The sequence below is a fragment of the Amblyomma maculatum genome, chromosome 2 (genome assembly GCF_055883805.1).
Source record: "Amblyomma maculatum isolate TAMU_Amacu chromosome 2, ASM5588380v1, whole genome shotgun sequence".
Classification (NCBI taxonomy): domain Eukaryota; kingdom Metazoa; phylum Arthropoda; class Arachnida; order Ixodida; family Ixodidae; genus Amblyomma; species Amblyomma maculatum.
The window spans coordinates 172,917,282-172,930,761 of NC_139345.1; positions in this window are offsets into that span (position 1 = coordinate 172,917,282).

The window sequence follows — 13,480 nt, forward strand, 5'->3', positions numbered from 1 at the left end:
AAGCTCGGGTACGCCCCGGCAGACGAAGTCGAGACATGTAAGAACTGGAAGCTGGGCCTAGTGTGGAAGGCGGCCATGACTTCCCCACCCAGTATGACTGGGAATACTTGGCAGCAGGAAACTTGCTGAATGCTCGGACATCATTGTTAGCCGAGATAGCGGCTTCAGCAGAAGCTGAAGATCCGGCAACTAGCGACGCCTGGGAACAGGTGGAGGACAGCTTCCGAGAAAAACTGAAATAGCTGTCTCAGAAGCAGTGGTCCTGCCTCTCATGGAGGTGTTATCCTATAGGAGATTGGCAGACACTTGGCAAGAAGTAAAGATCTGGCGAGAAGGTGCAATGCTTATCTGCAGGATTCCTTGCATATGTCCACAAGGGCCGGTAGAGGCCTCTGGGGGAGAGGGTCACCTCCTGGCATCAATCGGGGCAGGCAAAGGAGGCAAGACTTTGCAAAGACTCAAAATATGTTCAAGAAGAAACCAGCATCATGAGCAAGACAAATACTCGACGGTATGACAGCCCACAAGATAAGTGAGCCGACGGTGACCCTGGACGCCTGGACAAATATCATGGAGGCCCCAGTGAGACCTTGTGTCAAAATGTCCGTACCGGAGGGGCATGGTATCGATCCTTTTCGACCGGTCTCCACTTTAGAGATCGCAGCTGTGGTGCCACCGTTCGGTACAGCCCCTGGACCGGACGGTCTGACCGCGAAAGACACCAGAGCGCTGCCTGTAGCTCTGCTGCAAGTTATGAACATTCTGATGATAACTCGCCACCTACCGTTCAGCCTACTAAACGCCATGACAGTGTTTTCTGTCGAAGACACCAGGTGCGGACACAGCGGCCAAGCTTCGCCCGATTGCCATTCCCTCGGTACTTGTGAGGATGTTCCACGGGATGTTGGCCAATCACTTCCTAATAAAAGGTGAGTTGGATTGCTGGCAGAGTGCTCTTATTCCGTTTGACGGTTGTGCAGAAAATGTGCTACTCCTATTCACAGCACTTTGTGAGGCATTGACAGCCCGGAGATCTCTCTGCATGTCCACCTTAGATTTGACTAAGGCGTTTGACAGCATCACTGTCGACGCCATTCTGAGAGGGGTGGCGGTGCGCGGATGTAGCCAGAGTGTTGGGCTATCTCTGAGATTTTTACAAAAAACATCGTCCTCAGTGTTGGCGTTTACAGCCCACAAAACCCTCGTCCACCCATCGAGAGGAGGTTGCCAAGGGGGCCCATTATTGCCGCTCCTCTTAGAGGAGCGGCAGTAATGGTCGTCTCTTGGTCGTCAAAAAACATGATTGAGTGTGCGTAGACTTTCGCCGGCCTAATAACATCTTGGTACCCGATGTTGGACCTATTCCAAGAGGGGACGTAGTGTTCGCTAAAGTAGCAAACAAAAAGTTTTTTAAAACTTGATTTAGCTAAAGGGTAGTGGCAAATACCAATGGAGGAACCATCGAAGGAGAAAACACCCTTTTCCTGCCCAGCGGGATTGCTTCAGTTTAAGTTCATGCATTTTGAATTGAAGATTGCGTCTGCTATTTTCACGAAATTGATGAGGAAAGTTCTGGATGGGCTCGAAAATGTGGAACATTATATCGATGATATCCTGGTGGCGACCGATACATGGGAAGAACACGTAGATACGCTAGAAAGGTTCTTTGACAGAAGTCAGCAAGCCAGGCTGGCGGTAAAACCAACAAAATGTGAGAAAGGCTTTCAGGCTATCTTTTTTTCTCCGCCACAAGCTAGGGATGGGCCGCATCACGACGAAGGACGATGTATTGGGGGAAAATACAGGCAGCCCAGACACCCACTACTAAGAAAGAAGTACAGTCTTTTTTTGGTTTAACTGGGTACTACTGGGAGTTTATTGCCGAATATGCTCACATAGCCTATCCACTTGTAGAGCTCACTAGGAAGGGTGTCAGAAATAAGCTGACTTGGACAGCTGAAACGAAAACGCCTTCGTGACTTTAAAACAGCATATGGCAAATCCGCCTGTTCTGCTTGCTCCTAACTTAGACAGAGAGTTTGTTCTTCGCACTGACACGTCCGGCAGAGCATTAGGAGCAGTACTCGTGCAAGAGCAGAATCACAAATTATATCCGATATTCTTTGCTAGTAAAAGATTAATGGCTTGTGAACGCAACTACCCCACCATTGAAAAGGAATGTTTGGCTGTGGTATGGGCAGTGAAGAAATTTCATATTTTTCTTTACGGGAGAAACTTTCGAATTCAAACTGATCATCAGTCGCTCAAATATCTAACCAAAGCCAAAATGAACAATAGGAACGTCATGAGGTGGAGCCTAGCCTTGCAAGAGTACGAATTTCAGGTGGAGTATATTAAAGGCAGAGACAACATTGGCGCAGATTTCATGAGTAGAGACGAACAGGCTTAGATTTGAGTTATGTTTTTGTGCGCTTGGTTGTCGTTTTGTTGATGTGTGTTCATACAATGGAATATGTTGCGCGAGTTATTATGTGTATTAAGGGCACTGTACTTCCGTTCCAACGCAAGCGAGCGCTATTGCAACTTCCTCAACCGTGTCTACATTTCGGCTTCCAACGGACGCGGCGGCGGCGGGCACGCCGCGGCCGTTGACGACCACAGCCACCGCCGCCCCCGACTTGCCGCTAGCCGCCTCCACGTAGGCGACCTCCCCCGGCTTCATTTTCCCCGCTTTCTTTGCGAGCGTCTCGGCCCTGTTTTGTCTCCTCTCCTTGTTGTACGTATAGGATGCATGTTTTTAGGTAGGGGGGGCACTATTATATATTCGCGACACTCTCGTGGAATGTCTACTTTGTGGCTTGCTCCCCTATCTGACTGCAGTCCCACCCAGCCGAGGATGGTTCTGCTTCTGGTGGTTCTGCTTAATCTTTCTAGTTGCGCCATGCGCACAGCCTCCGCTAGTTCCGTCCAATTGTTGTGCACCTCCATTTCGAGGAGGCGTTCAGTCAAGGTCGAGATGGGTAGTCCCAGAGCCCTCTTCGCGCATCGTCTGATGAGTGCGTCTATTCTCTGCTTTTCGTCTGATCTAATGTTTAGGAATGGTGTGGCGTAACATATGCGGCTAGTGATATAAGCCTGCATTAGTTTCAGGAACATAGTTATTAGTGACAGCAAAACAGCTGTCTGGAACTTTGGAAAAGGGAGGGTTTCGACGGAGGCAGCCAAAAAAATTTTAGAGAAAGGAAAACTTGAAAGAAAGATTCGAATTATTTGGACCCCCGCGCACGAGTCCGTCCCCGGCAACGAGGCGGCGCACGAGCTAGCCCGAGCTCTCTACTTCCGGGCAGCTGTAGAGCCGCCTGATTGCGATGGGATGGACGAGAGGCTGCAAACTTATAAGGAAATTTTAGAACACTACAGACTTAGCAGAAGGTCCCTGCCACCACCGGACTGAACGCTAACTAACAAGGAGGCCGTCGCTTGGCGGCGCCTGCAAGCTGGGAATTTCCCAAGTCCCGTCTGGCTTTTCCACACGCAAGTGGAGGAAAAGGCGGACGATAAATGCGAAACCTGCGGAGGAAGGGGTACTATGGATCACATAATCTGGCAATGCCTTGATTCCCCTGGCACCAAGGAAAACATAAATAGCAGAGAAGCCTGGGAACTGCTACTGCGGAGCGAGTCCCCCGCCAACCAGCAGCAAGCTGTCCGCCTGGCGGCTGAAGCCGCGAAGAAACACTGTCACTTCGCCTGTCTTTAGTCGCGGAGGCCCCGGCCTCCGTCCCATAGGCCTGCGTGCCGGGGGCGGGGAGTAGGGGGCCTTCTACATCGGTGGAAAAATAAAGTTCACAACAACAACAAAAACAAGTACACTGTACGGACAATGAGTGTTGTGATAGTGTTCTATGAAGCAGATTGTGGTGCGTTTTGTCAGTTGTGTGCTTCGGGCGCGTCCAAGACCACTGAGGTATTCTAAGTGCTTGGTCCAGACTGGCCGGAGAAGATATTCGGTGTGCTGGAAGTCGTAATGGCAGCGAAACTCTAAGCAATTTTCAAGGGAAAACGCTTGTCACATGTAAGAAGCCAAATATAGAGGCGTTTTGCAAAAGCAAAGAAGACGACGACGGCGTAAAGGATTACGTGGACCAACGAAGGATTAAGAAGATGAAGAAGAAGTAGTTGCTGACATGGCAAGCGCTTATTGGTGAACGGACGGCGATGAAGACGACGATATGGCTGATGTGTATCAACGTGGAGGTTATAAAAACGCTGGACATGGAGAGGCAAGGGTGTGGAAGCCAGAGGAGCGGAGGCTGGCTCCGGGAGGTCAGGGACGCCTTGACTGGGAGTGAGCACCGCCGGCTGCTGTACCGGTATCCTCATGTTCTACGGCGCAGCGCCGTAGACTCCCTGCTGTTCTAGAAACGGTTCCGGGGATTGAGCGGCTACTCAGCCACCTGCTATGTCCGGGGCACCTCTAAAGTTCGTACCATCGTCCACCTGCATCGCCCAGGAGGTTCACTTCAATGCCGCCATGATTGCCCACATTACTTCAGCCCACGCTTCAACAGGAGGTCGTAGGTTGCGGACAATAAGACCAGCTAATTGCAAGCCGGACGCCACCTCGACGTCGACGCCATTGCCTGGACCCACGAAACGCGTCGCCCGCTTCGAACCGTAAGCTCGAAAGTGGAACGCTATCTCTTAATGTGAAGCATCATGTCTATCATTAGGCTTTGTAGGCTGTGTTCGTTTGTTGTTAATTTTTGTTTGCGAGTTAGCGCCTGTGTGCGTGTGTAATAAATGTGCCTTCATGTGGGTACGGTTGGCGTCTAGTTCATGCTGAAGGTCTGAGCGTTCTCCGGAGATTCGTGGCAAGGTTCTTGATGTCAAGCTTCTTGAGGAGAGGTAGGGTGCACCAGTCGGAGAGTATATTCCTCTCGGATCCCTGATTTCCGCGACGTTATCCCGGCTATCATCCTGACGACTAGCTCACTCACTAGCCGGAGTTTCTGAAGGGTGAGTAGGATGTTCCTCTTGCTATTCATGTACAGACCAAGGAAGTTATAAAACAATTGCTGGAGTGGCAGTCATTTATACAGACCGATGGTCTGGGGTATGCGGCGGCCATCTTGACGGGGGAAAGAAGCGGCCTGTTAAGCGCTAGGAAGCGCCGTTCGCCGACGTTGCCAGGGTGTTTCAAGTGTTTAAAGGATGTATAGGTTTTGATTAAATGCTGTGGACTAACGGATGAGTCATACTAGACGTCTCTGAATTGATTTGAACCCCCTGGATGCTTAAAAATCTCGATGATATCCAAGTACAGGGGCTTTGCTACCTCTCCTCAAGGAAATAGTCGCAGCCTACCTTAATGTTAATAGTTTGAGGCAAGCCATAGCAAAACTAGTATTATATTGTTGCGTAGCTTATGTTCAGCATAATAGCACTAGAAGTGTCTTTTTCTGGTCATTAATGAGAATACAGGAAGCTCCACACTGCCAGACTATCCAACACAGGAAACTATCGGCATCTTCAAAGCGGCACTGGAGCGACGGGGTCGGTTTCAACATATCGCGTCCAGTCATGGGTAGTATCGAAAATACATGTATCTTAAATACTATCTTTTGATTATCGGTATTAGGTATTGCGTGCGAAAAGTAGTGTGTCGGAAAATCGGTATCGAAAATATATTTTTAGTGTACCATATATTTTAAGGATACTCAATAAAAAAAAGCTGTGAAAGCCTTTGCTCAGGCGGTAGTACAAGCCGGGCTGCTTGACGAGTGCCGGCGTGGTGCGTACCACGAAGCCGTTAACCGTACTCTTTGCACTTACGGCATTCGCACAAAAAGAAACGAAAACCCAAGACAGCAAGCAACACGCAAGGAAGTTGAACACCCAGTCGGGACCGTGAGCACTGGTGTAACACTAGCTGTTCTCCCACCTATTGCAGTTCGCCCCCCTTCCCTTTCAGTCTCTGAGGAATGCTGTCGAAAGCAATAACTTGAGCACGACTCTTCTCCAAACACCAGGGGTCCGTGTTTCAGCCCTGCTGGGTAGCAAAAACAAGAGTTTTTAGACTCTGTCGCACTGTGCGCCTTAATTCTTCAGTTTTCAGTGTTGCTTCGAAACAAACCCATTGTAACGGCGCTAGGAAGGGGCGTCTCGATGAGCACTAAAAAAAAGCTGAAAGCGATAACAAGGAGGACCGACCCCACGGTTTCTGGAATCGGGCAGCCTGTTGTCTTCTTGCTCAGTGCGTAACAGCGCGGCAATTTGACTGAAAGTGTGGATTCCGTTCCTGTCATGCCGGAAGAAGAGCCTAAGCACTGAGACCAATGCCGCAGCTTACAATTCACAACGGCAGAGCATCTCGGCTGTGGTCACTCGTCTGCGCTTTCGTTTCCTGCGTCCTACGCGTATAGCTGCAAGTGGCCGTTCACGAACTTGTTTCCTTGCGAGCACAACATGTATTCCATGAAGTCGTTTAAGCTCTGTCCTTGAAGAGGTGGCAGAGAGACCCAATAAATCAACAAATCACGCTGAAGCGGCACCCTGTACGGGACCCTTCTACCGTAGCGACGTTCGGTGCGGTACCTGGGAGTGTACATAGACCAGCGCCTTTCCTTCTGACCCGCGTCGACCAAGGCCTGCCTGCAGATGACGAGAACCACCACTGCAGTACACAGGCTCACTGCTCGAGGCCAGGGCATCTCCCAGCAAGCTGCGTTACGGCTCTACAACTCCGTGGCTGTGGGGGCAATACTCTACGCACTACCGCTCGTCACACTGGCAAACCATGCTGGAAGAAGCGGGAGGTCGAGCATCGCAAGGCGCTCCGCATTTGCCTCGGCCTTCCTCAGAACTCTCAATGCGCAGCTACTTTAGCCGAGGCAGGTGCGTGGCCATTACAATTTCAGGCCACGCGGTGGGCGCTCCGACACATCTATCGCCTACAGCGCGCAGCGGACGGCGCCCGCTATTACATCGGCTGCGACATCATCGCCACTCACGCATGGGAGGGGGGCTATTAGAGTACGAGCAGCTTACCAATGCAACGCCCCCCCTACGACCTCTTCTCGCCCTGGCCCGCTGCTACGGAGGTTCAGCGAGAGATTGTCGGTATCGCGGGGAAACGCACCACACCGCTCTGTGCTGTGCAGCAAATGACCGGAGCAGTCATCTACGAGGAACTCCAACACCACTTCCTCGTTTACACCGACGGCTCCGTGGCCAGAGATAGAGGTTCGCTAGCAGCGGCGGCTACCATCTCCGCCCTGCAACTGCACAGACAGTTTGCACCTGTCATTCCTGGGTTCTTCCACCATGGCGGAGCTGCTGGGCCTACGCCTAGGCCTGAATCTACTGCTAGGCCTGCATCACCTCTTCGATTTCCTCTGCCTCTTCCTCGCTATCCCTTTATTTCCGCCGCTCTAGTTCAGGTGCTTCAGATATCAGATAGCAGATACAGGGGCTGGCAAATATCCTTTTCTTCCTTTTGTATATACAACAAATAACCACTACAACAGCAAAATGTTTTCAGTGAATGCGCCCTCTTTCTGGCAGAGGGAGCCGCAGGCGACTCGTCATTCGAGTCGGTGGCAGACCCTCTTGACCTCGAAGATGCCGAAATTACAATGCCTCCTCACGTCCGGTGTGCCTGTCACACACTAAGTGTTTGTGGAAGTTTCCGATGTTAAAGTAGCTTTGTCGACAGTCTCGTTTGAGTGCATTCACTCATCTGCCATCTGAGATAATCGTGAATGCCTCAGGACATTCTTTAAACACATTGTGTGGGCGGTTGCTGTTGCAGGCTTTGTTTATTGCAAGCCACTTTTGGATGCCGTTAGAAATGAATTCACCCGGAGGTTCGACCATCTTTTGAAAATGAAACCGAGTGCAAAGAAGGCAGCGGTTGCTGCTGTGGTTGCCAGCAGAAATGGAAAACCTCCGCCGTCATGCTCAGAGGCTTACAGAAGAAGCTGTTTTCGGCTTTGGCAGCACAGCAAAAACCGCGTATTCTTCCGCCCGCGAGGCAGTGGGATCATCGGCGTCAGCAGCATCAAATGCGTCAGCTGACGCATTCTTTTCATTTCAAGAAACAAGCGGTACAACCAGCCGTAGCTCTCAAAAGGCGTTAATGACGCTTGAGTTTCTTAACTATCTACAAAATCTTCGAGGTGATGTAGCTATGCTTCATTCTTATCCACTGATAAGAGGCGCCTTCATCAAGTACAACACTTGACATGCTCGTCTGCTTCTGCAGAGATGCTTTCTTCATTTGCCTCGCTTATAGCGCGCCCGTATTGCGAGGCTCTTTCGGACCTGCTGTTTGAGCAAATGATGTTTAAAGGGTTTTAGACATCAGAATACAAGATTGCGCAAAGCTTGTCGAGCGCTTCCTTAGTGTTTGAAGACCATCACAGTCAAGTATTAGACTCAACGCAGGCATAGAATATATTTTAATTATTTTTTAACCATTGTGGAAAGGCTCCTTCTCACATTTTAGACCCATCGCTAGCGCGTTTACTGTGACGTAGGTTCACTGAAAAAAACCGCAATCAGGTATTTATGACATCATCGTGCAGTCTTCTGACGTAAGAGACGATGCTGCTGGTCACCTCGGCTTGACTGTTCTATTGCACCCGTACGTATACTAGCGTGGCATCGTTCCAACAGACATCACGACGGCTCACTGCAGCCAAATTTATTATTGATGGCAATTTTAATAAAATATGCGAAGGCTGCCGCCGACGACGCGGCAATGGTCAGCGGACGGCGTTGTTGTCGATCGCCGTATCCGAGACCGGAGTGGCCGGCGGCGCGGCAGTGAGGAAGTTAGCACTCCTTGGCTTTGTACCAGAAAAGACAAATGTTATCAGCACTGCTGGTATACTCGTGCAACAGTAGCATGCCTGCACAGGTGCGGAACCTTCGGCAATGACGCGTTCCGTGGGCGTGCCAGGAGACGAACTGCGCTTCTCTCTGCCTGGCTATACTCGTCGCTAGGCCTATAGTCGGTTTCGCCTGACGGCTCTTTGGAACAGGTTAGCGACTCACCGCTGTAATAAAGGTTCATATTTTTTTCATATTTTGTCACCGCTTTACTATAGGACGCCTATCTAATAATAAAATAAGCCGGATAAAAGATGTGTATGGCGACTGCCCTAAATCGGCCTAGTTTGCTCTCCACAAGTAGCGCCGACGACTGTTCCGGGTCGCTTGCCGCATTGCTCGGCCTAGCGGGATCACACCGGCGATACGTGGTGATTGTATGAACATTCTGCGATATAATAAATTGTCGATTTCAGTTCATTGTTACCAAAACTATACTCGACGAATATTTTTATTCGCGAAAATTTGTGAATTTTCTCTGAACAGCCACCAGATTCGCACACATAAAGCGGCGGTCGAAACGGCGCACGAAAGCGATGCCTCGATCAGTGCGATTCAAACGATATAATCGCGAGATTTTACATGTGCTGCTTTCATAGTCGAAGCCGCTCCCGCTTTTTATTTTTTCCAAGCTGCTCACGCAGGGTAGGAATTTGGAGAAAATTGTAGCGAAGCGAGCGGTCGACATCAGCCCGGCTATAAGAGCAATAAGTGATCGGAGAGGGAGTTGGCGACAACTGTTCGCAGGCGACAACGGCATGTTTCCGAATAGTTCGTGTTGGCGCGGCGTTACAGTGTTACCAAAACGGCGCAAACATCACGTTTACGGATGCAGTAGTGTGACTCCGCCATGACAGCATATGGCGGAATCACATTGCAAACAGAGCAGATGACGCGCCTACTCGTTGACGGCCACGAAGTTTTTGCCCACGTGTCATTTCAATGTTATGTCTTCTGTTTTTTGGCGTCAGGTAAAAACCTGGAAACTATGGACCGAAACCGACACTGTAACGAACTAAAAGTACGATAATAAATTAGGTAACGTAATAATGGGCTTCTAACGCCGTGCTCTATGCTCACAGAATCGATGTGTACTATTTACAACACAAAACTGCAGCAGAAATATTTGGTGTTACAGCACAAAATTTGGGTTACGTTCAAATAAAGGTAACGGATACTTTTTGTTTAATATAACGCTAAGTCATTTTACTTCCTCTTGCTTTCATTCTGGCTTTTCAAGAATAGTTTTCAGCTTGTAAAGTCTGTTACCGCAGTACTAGAAAACTAACTGTTCGGTTCCCAAGAGCACGCAGCTTGCAGCATTTAGTTTGATCAAAGGCATAGGCCATCGGGTAAGTACTCTACAATATCAAACGGAAAACCCAAAATGTTTCAAGTTTATTCATATAGTCAAGTGCTCACAGATAGGTTCGTATGAAAAACTTTGGGTTAAAGGTTTTTTCGATAGGACGGTTACGGAAGGGATCGCTTCAACGTTGCTTTAGCCCAAATTAAAGTTCTAACAAGTCCAACTGCGCAGACAACTTCAACATATTCATGCGGTCAGATTTGTTTATAACTCCTTTCAGAAAAGGTGAGCTATAGAAATAAACTGAAGGTTACAGAAACCACGTATATATTTCCTAACTTCATCAATTATATTACCGACATAATTAGATAGTGATTTCAGTGATGTACACTTCGTTAGTCGTAATCACGGAGTAAGATAGACAGGGGCGCCGACTCCGCTCTTTGGTAGGGCGAAATTTTGCTACGTCAGAGAAAACTTGGTGGTGGATCCGATAGATGGCGCTAGTATTTATCACCGACTAGTGTTCCTGTATATGCTCCCTAGGGAGCAGAGTTGCGCGACTGACATCCCTGCGCCGCTCTTGGCGATGACGTCAAACGTTCCATTCGGAGGAGGAGTCAACTTGACAAGCGCAACAGGAGGAGCCAACTTTACAGGCGCAACATTTTTCTCGCCGCTTGCAGTGCCGTCAGCTCTCGTCGCGTCGGTTTTTTCTCCAGTGTGCTCACACCTTTTTTGTGCGCTCTAGTTGCATGGGTGTGCAGTGAAGAACAATATCTTCGGATATGACGGGGTGCAGTGCACCAAACTGCACAAACCGCACCGAAAGCGGCAAAGCGTTTTATTCAGTGCCCTGCGGAGTGAGTGAGTGAGTGAGTGAAAACTTTATTGAATATTTTAAGGGTTTCGCGGTTGTGAAGTCTCCGTCGTCTTCTCTGGCGCTGGCGACTTGAGACTTCTCGTCAGCAAGGGTGGGCCCCTATTCCAAGGCTCCACTGAGTCGTGCTGCATCAGTCGCGTGCTGCACTAAGGCCCTTTGGGTCGCGAGCTCGCTGCTGGTGAGCCGACTCTCCCATTGCTCCGCACTCGGGTTTTCGTGTTGGTGGAATGCTTTGTTGCGTTCGCATTCCCACGTGATATGATAAAGTGTAGGTGTGGCATCGCACCAAGGGCAGGTGGCTCTGTATTGTGTCGGGAACATTTTATTAAGTATGTGTAGGTTAGGAAAGGAGTTGGTCTGTAATCTGCGCCAGCCGGTCGCTTCCTCCTTTGTTAGGGCTTTGTGTGGTGGTGGATATCTAATTCTAGCTCCCCTATGCAAGTGCAAGATCTCTGCGTATCCCCCCTCGCGGAAGATTAGTCTTACGTCAGCGACTCCAATGGCTTTTACGCATGGGCCGCGTAAACGCAGCCCCGAAAGGAGCGGGAATATGCGAAGTAAGTTCTCTTCATTTCATCTGAATGCATTCTTTGCGCTTGTTTTCTGTAAAATGTTTTCTGTTTATTAACTCTTGGGCGATTCACAGACACGTTAATTTGCTTGCGCACCTGCCGACCTCTTCGCTCGACTTGCTCGCGGTGCACTTGAGAAGTTATCTGCACTTGCAGTATAATATGCTGGCGGTATATAATGCTGTATTGCCTGCTATTACTGACTGTAGCCTCATCGTTTCGTGAGCCACGTTATTACTTCCCGTGCAATATTTTGCTGGCCTTCCTTATATTTCCCCCTAACTTTCCGCTGATGTGCGGCTGTTTTCACTCTCGAATTGCCGTTTATTGAAGGGGGTCACGAACGACAGTGAAGTGCAGAATTTAACGTGAAGCTAATGTACATACATACGTCTGAAGGTAACTAAACAACTCGGTTCATAACTTGCACGAAAACTACCTGTTGTGCCGGCTTTTTCTCTGGTCGACTATGGTTTTAACAGGCACAAACTACATTCTTTGCCGAAATTTTAATGTCTCGATTTTCTTTCTTGCGGCTCAGTTGTATGTCCTTGGTGTCGTTCATTCACCACTGTGACAGTTAACGTCACCGCGAAGCTGCGGGTAAAGTTCTGGTTGTAAATTCACCTGCGAGAGCGGTGGAAAATCGCGCGGTATGTGGTAATGCATAATTACTGCTATTTTTTGCATACTCCTATTGCGGCTGTCATAAGAATTTGGTCACCAATTCATGATTGCACTGTGACGTCTCTCACAACCTGAGTCGCTAAGGGACGTTAAACCCCACAAACCAACCATGATTGCATTGTGCATCACCTGTCGCACATGGACCTTTTTATAAATACAAAATCAGTCAGCAGTGTTCGTACATGCTTATGTTTTTCTTCTGCGTATAATCCTATGCAGGATCATTTCACGCAGACCAGTTTGAGTGGTCCTGCTGCAAAGGAAGAAAACGGCTTAAGCAAGATGCTGTGCTTACAGTGTTTTCTGGTGAGCTAACCTTTTGAAATTTCCAAGCTTGCATTGCTCTTAACACTCAATTCATTACAATATCAATAGTGTACTCTTGTTCCTGCAGGCACGCCTTTGCAGGCACTGGAAAGCAGCATACAGGCATTGGAAAACAGTATTGTTGTTGAGCCGTTCCCAGCGACGTTAGGTGAATACATTCAGCTTGATCACACAACAGATGTGTCGTGCATGAAAATTATGAGGTGCAAAGTTTCCATTCTGCATTTTTCACCTGATCAGCAGTATCAGTGCACTGTGCCTGTGACTGCCCGGAACGTGCATTAAGTATCGGCATATGAGATCTTTTAGTGTCCAGCGAACGATATGACTACTGAACATTAGGATTTTCTTTGAATAATATTAATTCTGCAGGTTTGGAACTAACTCTTCATTCATTGCAAAATAAACAATGTACTCTTGCTCATGCAGGCACGCCTTTGCAGGCTGTGGAAAACGGCATGGCTGTTGAGCCGTCCCCAGCGACGTTAGGTGAATACATTCAGCTTGATCACGCAATAGATGTGTAGTGCATGAAAATTAGGAGGGGCAAAGTCTCCATTCTGCTTTTATCACCTGATCAGCCGTATCAGTGCACTGTGCCTGTGACTGCCGGAACATGCATTAAGTATCAGCATATGAGATCTTTTAGTGTCCAGCGAACGATATTGTTACGGTACGCAGTGAAAGAGACGATGACGAAGTGCTGGGCTAGTGGAGAAAGACGACGCTGCAGCGACGTCTGGTTCTCCTGTTAGTGTGTCCCTGACGGTGAACTGTTGCGGCTACGACGTACCATCGCCTCCTAACATCTCGTCGTGCCTCGTAACATCTTGGTGGAGGTGCTGG